This window comes from Chelonoidis abingdonii, chromosome 20 (genome assembly GCF_003597395.2).
Source record: "Chelonoidis abingdonii isolate Lonesome George chromosome 20, CheloAbing_2.0, whole genome shotgun sequence".
NCBI lineage: Eukaryota > Metazoa > Chordata > Testudines > Testudinidae > Chelonoidis > Chelonoidis abingdonii.
In genome coordinates, this window is record NC_133788.1 from 16,418,864 (window position 1) to 16,430,653 (window position 11,790).

The window sequence follows — 11,790 nt, forward strand, 5'->3', positions numbered from 1 at the left end:
TGTTTGCTGAGGTGCACAGCCATGATTTCATCTCACGAGTACGTGCTTGAAATGCTAGGAAAATGTTGTCAAATGTTTTACTTTAAAGGAGTCCCTTTCTGTTTATGCTCTGCTCCCATAGAGACACAGCGTGCTTTGAATTTCACAGCTTCAGGAGAGTGAAGAGCCCTTGAGGGTATACATAAGTTGAGAATACGTTCCTAAGAATTTGTTCTCAGTGAGCAGTTTCCTTTATTTGTATTCTTAATTCCATGTTTTATTTATTTTCTTCTTTGCAATCTGATCTCTCCTTTTCCAATTATTCAGTGAAGTTAAAAGGAGACACATTTAATAATGGATAAAAGGAAATATTTTTAAAAGCAAGATGAGGACTTATTATTGCAGGAACTTATTGGGACAAGAACAGCAACTTAAGTTTTGAAGGAAGTACTAGTGATTCTAATGGATCATATCTACTGTTATGCCAGCAGTGGTTCTCAACCTATTTACCATTGTGGGCCTCATATACATCTCTCTATGTGTTATGTGGGCCCCATCCACACAATATATATACTATCTGTGTGAACCTGAGGCTGTCACAGGGGCTGCAGCCGTGTGCTGATTGGGCCGCAAGCAGCCCAAGAACCACTGCTATATAGAATATAAACATGCTAAACGCTCTCTCTCCCTCTTCATTTTCCAGGATATCAGCTGGGGTCAAGTAAAATGTCCTCCACAGCAGTGGGTTTCAAACTTTTTTTCTGGAGACCCAGTTGAAGGAAATTGTTGATGCCCATGACTCAACTGAGCTGGGGATGAGGGGTTTGGAGCGTGGGAGGGGCTCAGGGCTGGGGCAGAGGGCTGGGGTGTGGGGGTGAGGGCTGTAGGGTAGGGCCAGCAATGAGGGGTTCAGGGTGTGGGAGCGGGCTCTGGGCTGGGGCAGGGGGTTGGGGTGCAGGAGGGGGTCAGGGCTCTGGGCTGGAGGTGCAGGTTCTGGGGTGAGGCCAGAGATGAAGGGTTTGGGGTGTAGGAAGGGGCTCTGGGCTGGGGCAGGAGGTTAGAGCGCAGGCTTACCTCGGGCAGCTCCTGGTCAGCGGCACAGCGGGGGTGTTAAGGCAGGCTTCCTGCTTGTCCTGGCATTGTGGACCGTGCTGCGCCCTGGAAGTGGCCAGCAGCAGATCCTGGGTCCATGGCCCCTCCGCCTAAGAGCCAGACCTGCTGCTGGCTGCTTCCGGGGTGCAGCGCGGTGTCAGAACAGGCCGGGCAGCACTGCCGACAGTACTTTTAACTGCCCTGGTCGGCAGTGCTGACCAGAGCCACCGCGACCCAATACCTTCCATTCCATGACCCAGTTCTGGGTCGGGATCCACAGTTTGAAAACCGCTGCTCTACACTACAGGGTTGCAAGTCCAAGCCAATTAATAAGCATATCGGACATGCTCCAAAGGGTGACTCTTGAATCCTCCTTGGCTAGGAGAGATGACAGCTAAAAGGAAAGGTGTGCTTGCCTGTAAAAGAGGATAATAAGAGGGAGGGCACCAAAGATACAAAGGCTCTAGCTCCCTGAAAAAGAATCTGACAGTTGCCCAGTTGTACGCATAGCAATCATTGTCTCTGCTACCATGAAACACAACTCCTACAATCAATCAGCTAAAGTGTTTCTCCCTGGAGGGAATGAAGGCATCATTTGTGCACTGCATTTCTCTTCTTTCCAGTGGCTCAAGGTCTCCAGGAGATCCTGCTAACAAAAAAATGCAGCCACATGATTATCACAGGAAGGCTGATGTTTTTGAAAGCTCTGTGGAGAACTTCATCTTTTCTTTATAATTAGGATGTCTGGAACATCATTCCACTTTTCAAGAGGAAAATAGGATGCAGGAAATTACCAGCAAAGTTGGTTGAATTACTCTGGTTAAGCATTATTGAAATCAAGGAAGAAGCAGCAAGAAGCTACTCAGAGAAAAGAAGCTTCATTAACAAGACTCAGTAGGGATTTTTGAAAGAGCTTCTTGACTTTTTGCTTTTCTGAACTCCTCAAAGACAAGCTTGAGGTGGATGCATGTGCATTGGGGGAGGGGAAATGGGGAAAAGGAATGTGGGAAATGCAGTATGGACATACAAAATAGAGACAGCAAGAGGAACTGTTGAAAAGAAAATAGGATTATTATTGTGATTAAGAGAGTAATAATCAGGAGTGTATAATGACCAGCACTGGGAAAATCACTCACCCTGGGTAATTGTATGTATATTAGTAATTGAAACCGTAGTTTCATCACAGTTCAGAATATTCTTGCTAAAAAATTGACTTTTGTTGGCAGGGAAAAGATAGTTCGTTTACTTGGTAGCTGTAAAACCTATTACAGGGTGGCCCAACAGTAAGAGCAGAGGACTGGGGTGTCAGGACTTCGAGGTTCTCTTCTCACTTTGTGATCTTGGATGTTACTTAACTTCTGCATTCTTCTACTTCGCCAGCCTTAAAACTTATCTTTTCAGTCAACCTACAAACAGTCCCCTCCTGTATGTGCTGATGATGTCAATTTTTGTGTGTACATGCTCAACTTGGTCTTTTCAGCACCAGTATGAGTTATATTCTGCACAGAGATATGATGAAAGCACTGTTTCTCATTCCCAAGGTGGTTACTGCCAGGGAATATTACTAAAGGACCAGATTTATAAAGGTATTTGGGCACCTAAAGATGCAAATAGGTTCTTCTTGAAAATCCCACTAGGCACCTAGCTGCATCTTTAGACACCTAATTACCTTTGTAAATCTGATCCAAAGTCCCTAAACCAACAATAGACACTAGTAGTTGGAAATATTATGACCCCTTGAATCTGAATGAGGCTATCTTATGACACAGTAGGGAAAAGTTGAGGTTTCTGACCAAAACCATAGAAATCAACCCATGTCTCTTTCTACACCAGGGGTAGGCAACCTATGGCACACATGCCAAAGGTGGCACGCGAGCTGATTTTCAGTGGCACTCACACTGCTCGGGTCCTGGCCACCGGTCCAAGGGGCTCTGCATTTTAATTTAATTTTAAATGAAGCTTCTTAGACATTTTTAAAACCCTATTTACTTTACATACAACAATAGTTTAGTTATATATTATAGACTTATAGAAAGAGACCTTCTAAAAGCGTTAAAATGTATTACTGGCATGCGAAACCTTAAATCAGAGTGAATAAATGAAGACTCAGCACCCCACTTCTGAAAGGTTGCTGACCCGTTCTAGACCCTTGAATGCTCAGTCTGAGTGATTGGCTTCCATCACATTTGTGATAGTCCTCAGTCTTTCCATTCTATGTACATACTAGTGAGGCTGGTGGAGTGTGCTATCTAGAGGTTAAAACATAAGATGGGGCTTGACACCCAGGTTCTCTTCTGTATTCTGCCACAGTCAGGCTCTGGGATTTTGAGTAAGTCACATAAGTTCTCCATGCTTGTTTCCCCATAGGTAAAATGGGAAAAGAAATTGGTAGAACTGACTAGTTTTTAAATCTGCTTTAAGAAAAGGGCTGTATGTGCAAAGTTTTACTCAATTTACATTTAATACATACGCAGTTTTCCTAAACTTAAACATCATAATTCCCTTCTGTACTTTTATTAATAGCAGGACAATCAAATATATGTTCAGTCTAATATCTGTAAATCTCTCAGTGGACTGCATTCTTCACTTGTAGGGAGATGGATGATTTTATATATTATAGATAGATATATTACATAGTTTGTTGTTCCATCACTTCACTTCTGTGGATCCTACAGTATGTATAATCCTACGCAGGAGAATGGAAAGCTGACAAGGCTTCTAAAGGTCTTGCATGTTCAATGAGCCTGTTTGTCTGTGTCTAATGAGAGAGACAGGAGGTAGAAAGACTGTTTTATAGATCATGTTGTTTTTCATTCTCTCTATTTCATGGTGTAGAGCAGCCTCCATAGCTGCACTGACTTCTATTGTCTGGTTTTCTCAGTTCACTTTGCCACACCTACTACAGAAACCCTTTCCTGTTTCCAGTGGAATTCAAGCCATCCTCACTAATCTTCTCTTGCCTTTGATGTCCTTGTGAATCTCAGCTTTGTCTCTTTTCACTCCATGGCCCTCCTCCTCAAAAGCCTCCCAGGGCTTGTTTATACCTCCCTCCCCCCTCCCTTTACTTTTTACTGGTTGTCTTATGGGGAGAATTCTTTCCTGTGATGTCACTTTTATTCCCTCTTACAAAAACATGATTGGGCTGGCTTCTTTTGTGTCAAATGTTGAACTTACAGTCTGAGTGCTACACGATACAATACTATTGTTTTTAACACTGTAGTCAAATGTTTAAATATTGAAAATAAATAACGATCAATTTTTAACCCATGAATTGGAGGCCTAAATTAGCTGAGAGGTGCACTTCTATTTCCTGTTGGATGTCATATGATACATCTGAAAGGGAGCATGCTCCACTGAACAAGAGACGACAGGAGAACTGGGTGGTATCCTAGCTCTGTCAGTGACTGTGATGGGGGTAAATCACGTTGGATTTCTGCACCTCCCTTTCCTCATCTGTATAAAGGGGGATGATATTGACCTTTCTACTACACTTTGAGCGATAACTGAAATATATAAATTGTTCGTTTCTCCATTGTATCCTCTTCCCCTGGATGTGTCATATAGTGATTCTAGTGGATTGTCTGCAGGTTCTAAAAATTGCACCATCACTTTTATGATCTTATTTTTCCAAATGGCTACTGAGTGGACAAGACTTCTTTTATAATTTTTAGCAGACTGCCATTGAATGTACTTGCTTTAGAGGAAGCAGATATCCATTACTTAGGGAAGCTGATGTATAACAAATCGTCTTTCTAGCAGCCTGTGTGCACAATTGAAAACATACAATAAACGGTAGAACAGCACTTTCTTATGTCCCTGTAACACTCCCAAGAACACTTGTTCTAGTGCTATACTTCAATTTTAAGTTTTTTGAACTAGGGATCACCTGCTTTTTTTAATACGGTTTAGTGAAATGGTCTGGAATTATGACAGTACAATACTACAGAACTGTATTTCTGCAACTTTGGGGGCGGGGGAAGCCTCTTCTTTGCTTTGTGCATCTGTTCCATTAATTAAAAACTCACATTTACAGTTGTTTCATTCATAATTCACTCAATCTGACTGGTATAACACAAGTCATAGAATTTCATGGTTATTCCTGTATTGAGCCTTGTAATTTGTGTCTGAAAAACCTGTTATCTTTCAGAAAGGTACCCAGTCTTGATTTGAAGACTTCAAGGAATGGAGAATCTTCCAGCTCCTTTGCTAGTTTGTTCCACTGGTTAAGAAGCATCACAAATTTTATCATAATCATTGACAAAAAAACAAGGCTTTGCCTGGCACTATCTACTTCTTCACTAATCTCAGGCCAACTCCTCTTCAGTGGGTGGGGAATGATTTGTAGTAGATGTGGAAGGTTAACAATGTGCTAAAAGTGTGGTCACGCCATTAGAGCACCAGCCTCAGTGAGATGTGCGTTCTATTCTCTGCTCTTCCACAGACACTCACACAAATCAGCCTCTTCCCGCCTCTGCACAGTAAAAATAATACTAAATTAAGTACCTCATCGGGTTCTTGTGATAAATAGTAGCAGAGTTTCCAATTCATTGAGCGGAAGACAGTAGGAAGCTGACAGGATTATGATACATTCTTTATAGCATAGACCAGTGGATCTCAAACTTTTTTACTGATGACCCCTTTCACATTGCAAGCCTCTGAGTGCAACCCCCCTCCAATAAATTAAACACATTTAATATATAACACCATTATAAATGCTGAAAGCAAGCAGGGTTTGAGATGGAGGTCGACAGCTCCTGACTCCCCATGTAATAACCTCAAGATCCCCTGAGGGGTCCTGACCCCCTCTGTGAACCCCTGGCATAGACCATGTTAGTACTGTCTAGTGAATCACCAACCTCATTCACAATTAACAGGACCTGCTCCCCTCCTTAGAGCTTCCCCTCCCATTTGTGATGTCATGACCTCCCTTCCAATCATGGAATAACTCAGTGGAGACTATAGCAATTATCTCTAGAGAAAAGTTGCATCACTTTAGCTGCCGTGGAACAGCGAAAGCAGTACACCCATTCCCTCACTAGTATGACCCTGTGGTTCCCTCTCAGACCTTTTCCCCACAGGCTCCCTGCTCCATTACTTATGTCAGGCCAGCTTGTGTGTGAATAGTTATACCGGTCTAAATGAGTTCAGATTGGAGCACTATATTCTCATATGGGAAGCAGAGTAACTTGCACCAACATGAGCACATTTGCACTCATAAAGTGCCTGCACTACAGCTGTATATAAGTGTAGAGGTAGGGGTAAAAAAGTCACCCTGTCCTTAACCATCATTGTATAAAAGTAAAAAAAAAAAAAGTTTATCTGAGGCCTTAGAATTTTTCAAAGCTCTAATGCAAGAATGCATTTGTCCTTTTTGAAAGAGTTAATGCCATTGTTTTCTTTACCTGTTCGTTTCATCCCCTAATCCAGTTCTCCAATTGTGGGTTATGATCCCATTTTAACGGGGTCACCAGGGCTGGCTTAGACTTTCTGGTGCCCAGAGCTCAAGGCCAAGCCAAAGCCCACTGCCTGGGGCTGAAGCCCTTGGGTTCCAGCTTCAGACCCCCTCTGCGGTCATGTAGTAATTTTTGTTGTTAGAAGTGGGTTTGAGAACCCCTGCCCTATTCTGTTCTCAGCTAGTAGTAAGGAGAGCCAGCACCGGGTGACCAGGCAGCAGTCTGCAAACCACCAGCAAGTATTCTATAGAAGAGTTCTGGGAACCTCTGGTGTAAAACCTGTTGTTGGGTATTTGGAATAAACAGCCATACTGCATTAGTCCACTGAACAAATATGTATATAAATCCAGTCAATTCCTCAGTGAACAAGTAGTCTCTAAAGGTCAGATAGATTGTATTTTCTTAGTGAATTATAAACGCGGAGTTTCTGATAACATTTTATTTACTAGCAGAGGAACTGCTGTAGCTATTAGAGGCAAACTACAAGACAGATGTAAAAGTATTTAATGGATACAGCACCTGCTCTATGGACATACGAGCCAAATTAACCTTTATGTATTATGTAGGTATGTTATGTTTATTAAAATATGTAGCTGTTTTCCCAGTATATCTTCTGCTTAGAGGTTATAAAAAATAGTTTTGGTCAGTTTTTCCTTCTTTTTGGATTTAGAAAGTTTTTAATAAAGGAAGTCTTCCCCCACCAGACAGCCACACTTTTTATTTTATTTTTTTTACATTAGTCATTTCTTGTCTACTCTGGAAAACTCAAACAACAACTTAAGAACAAGTAAAGTGATATAAGAGAATGAAACCGGAGAGGTTGTGGGGAGGATTTTAGGCTGTTAAAATTGGTGTTTGTTTTTGTTAACATCTGTTTAATTCCTGAACAAATATACACTGGGCTGACGGGCTGCATACGTTAAGATTTCAGACACTCACCTTTCCATTGCAGTATGACAGTTTACCATCAACCTGAGTTTTCACACATTCTTATTTTAGAGAATGTAATAAAACAAACAGAACACTAACAAGTTCAAGTTGTCTTTTTACATTACAACAGCAAACACAAACAACCCACATTTTTTTTAAAGTTATTTGCTTGTCACCAATCTTGCCCACTAGATGGCTCTACTGTCAAAAGAGGATTTCGTTTTTTCTATCCTTCCTGAACTGTAACTGCCCATTTTGTTTGTCCTTCTCTTTAAAATAACAGGAAAAAACCCTCTAAGAAAATAATCTTTTGTTTGGCATTTATGAAGAGATTTTCTTCAGAATAATCCATATTTGTCCATTAATGTGTCTAGCAGCCTGTATGGTTAATCACGAGCCTGTACACAGGGATTAGCAGAAAGCACACAGGATTCTGAAGGACTACACAAGGCCACACAGTGAGTCAGAAGCAGAGCTGAGATTAGAACCAAAGTGTGTAGCCCATAAACCAAAATTCAGAGCCTTATAAACACCCTTCCCCACGTTCTCAACAACGTACACCATTCCAGCAACATGCAAAAGAGAGTGAGGTCATAATAAACAAACATGCAATTTACAGGGATGTATTGTGAGGCACAAGACCTGAAGCCCTGTTTCTAAAATGTATTCCTCATTGTTCTCTTTTGCCAAGTTATTCTATTTACATTAACACCGAGGCATCTATGTGGAATTAATTTTAATTCATATAAAACTGTGACAGACATTTGTCAGACCTGTGATAAAGGCTCAAAATGCACTTACTAAGATTACATAGTCCAACTTGTCCTTTAAAAAGAATTGAGCAGACACTGCATCATTTTTCAAGAGAATGTACAGATATCCACAGCTATAATAGGGAAACATCAGAGACTGGTAACAAGATAAAAGGACATAGCTTAAAATCCACCGTGACAATAGTGAGTGCACGTTTTTACTGGTGCCTGTTTTGTGATTTAATATTTGACCTAGATGATCAATAATGGACAAAGTTCAATTATGTCATTTGATAGAAAGATGCTTAGAGTTACAGAAAACGATGTCGCAGGACTGTGTAACTATTACAATTAAATAGAGATGAACCAAAAATCTTGGAACTCAAAACAATGAGGTCGACCAGATAGTTACTGGACTGGATGTCAGGAAACTTTTGGAGATTTAGCTAAACCACTTGCCAATACAGAAGTGGGTTAAAGGACATGGTAAGAGTATTAAAATGGCGGGGAAATTAGTCATGCAAACTATGCCCATTTCAAATTTTTAATGACAATATGTTAGTGCCACTGCTGTGATTTTGTGCACTAAAGATGTTTCAAACATTCAATACTGCTTTGAGTAGTGGTTAGATAGTGCATTGAGTAATGACATATTGTAACTCAGACTTCTTGTCTAGTTTCAAACCAATTCTGCAGCGTTGGCATAAGCAAGTCACTGAACCTATTCTGTTCCTCATCTATGAATTAGAATACCTATTTAAGGGGGAATGTTGCAAAATCAGTTGGTTCACATGCACAGAACTTGGCCTTCAACTAATGAATTCATAACTGTACACAGTTATTGTCAATTTAAAATGTTTAAAATTGAAGTTGATTTAGGTTGTACGTTAACTGGAATGAACGTATGTTTGGTTGGAAGTGTATATTTTATAATATTTTCATTGTTGTTAAAAGGTAAAGCTACAATACAAAACACTGTTTTAATTACACTACGCAATTTAGATATTACAACCAGGGATGTTGTTCTGCACTGAATAGTGGACACTACAAATATCAAATCAATCCAGTTCTATTCTAGAATATCTATGACATAGCCACAGTTTGCGAGTGACAAGTCTAAACAGGCTATTACCAAGCAAGATTCAGAGATACATTGAATTAGTTTGGTATTTTCCCAAAGGATTCAAAACCAATAATCATATTAGCAATAGTGAAAAACCATTTAGTTTCAGATTTATTAGAGGGTGGACAAATTTGATCGAGACAAAAACTTATGGAACAGGGAAATAACTAAGCTGGGGCAAATGGGGGGGCACGAAATATTTACCACCACCTAACCCTGCACTAAGATGTAAATTAAATTGCAGGAAATCAGACAATTGAGGAATGCAAATTTGAGAGGGGGAGGGGGAATCAATTTATGAAGTATTCATGATAAAGCACCTAATGAAACTCAAAGACTTTAATGTTCCAAGTAGCAACCAACACTTGGATGTTCTACCACAAGAAATGGAGTCAACCAAAATCCTATCAGTGAGCAAAAATATTACAGAATACAAACAGCATGTAAAAGGATAGGGCTCTATTCTCAGTCATGTTGCTTTTCGAGTTAACACATCAGAAAGGAGAAAGGGGGTACCAGTATTTTATTAATCATTTTAAAAAGAGGTCTAATCTTTGATTGTTATAATACAAGAGACTTGGGGACCACGGATTTCCTCATTGCTTTAACTGTAGTCATTGGGGCTGTTTTATATATCAGATACATCAGAGTAGCAGATCAGTTCATTTGGCAAGTCCACCCAAGCATTTGTTTGGCACAACCAGGATGAGAAACTTTAAAGTGTGATCTCACCATGTCAGATAAAAAAGTTAAGTAGTTTGCATTGAACAGCATAATGCTTTTAGATAGGGCTCACTGTGAATTACTTGACAATTTTGGTGGATTCAATTATTTTTTCCTCCAGAAGGGCTTTCCAGAGGAAATTCTGACTTAGAAAAAACACTTGCAGTCTCAAGAATTTTTAATGGCAAATGCTGTCATGGTGTCTCATACCTCCATTTTCTTTTATGGGTCAGGTTCCCCACCACACAGTCTACAACTCTGTTGATCCACCTCAGCTGGGGATTCTCATGATGCACCACTGTGGTTAGCATGAGGGGCAGCCCTGGTGCCTCACGGAGGGGTGGAAAGAGGGATAGCTGGGTGGTTTGAGCATTGGCCTGCTAAACCCAGAGTTGTGAGTTCAATCCTTGAGGGGGCCATTTAGGGATCTGAGCCAAAAATCAGTACTTGGTCCTGCTAATGAAGGCAGGGGGCTGGACTCAATGACCTTTCAAGCTCTCTTCCAGCTCTAGGAGCTAGGTATACCTCCAATTAATGTCTGGCTAGAGAGTGCCCAGCTCAGAGGATATTAGGCACCTAAACTACAAATTCATGATGCATTGTAGCTAAAATGTTCAGTTTCAAACTGAAATGAGGAAGTTTGTCAAAGATTCATAAAGTTCTCAGTATCACATTTTTCAAAGGAGCTAATTTTTCCCATCTAGTGTTGGGGGGTGGAGAGAGGGATGACACCACATTTTCCAACCAGCCAGTGGTAGGGTCCACATTGCAGTAGTATCAACACCAGTTTTCAAAAAATGACAGAAATCCCCCCTCCCCACAACTCTGTACATAATGTACTGTTAGTGTATTCTATTACAAACAAGCAGCTGCAAAAACCAGGGATAAAACCCAGAAACTATGTACTGAGAGAAAAAAATATCCATCAGTGATATCCATCATTGAGATTGTGATGCTGCTACTTGAGATATCTGAAGATTTACACGCAGGAATGCAGAAAAAATAGCATATTCTAAACTCTAGCATGCACTGCTGGGAGAGAGAGATGCTCAAACTCAGTGAATTTTTCCTTGCACAGCCATCATGTCATAAAAAGGGTAAGATGAGATTTATAACTAATGTTAACAAAGTGATGCCACGTTTCCCCAATGGAAGCACAAGAGTGGTTGTCCTTCCTATGAAAAACAAAGCTAAGTGGGCAGCTTTAAGTTACATTTCCCTCCCCCATGAAAACAGATTGTTTATATATCTTCACATTAATTTAAACTTTATCCTTCTATTACCTTTGGAGCATATGTATACCCAAGGCATGCCTGGAAACTTCACTCTGAACTTTAGAAAGTGCAAGAGTCACATGGTTTTAACACAAAGCATGTGATCTCAAGGAAAGCCAAAAGGTGAGCATACTCCAGCTGCCACAACTTGTGTAACCTTACTCTATTGACAGTTGAGGTGTCTACATGGCTCCTCCAGTCTAGGTAACAATGGTGCCAAAGAGACATGATACAAAGACGACAGCTTGCAAGGAGACAGATGGATACATGAGAAGAGAGACTCTCACAGACCACATCGATATAACACTTTTCCTAGCTCCGTCAAACAGTTTAAACCCTTTCTCTAACTGTAGATCAGTAACCCACTGTAGTCCAGTAGTAGTGTATTTTGGCTAAAAATTGCAGAAGAGATTGGAAAACATCCCTTTTTGAAATATTGAAAGAAAAGAGCATTTTGCACTATA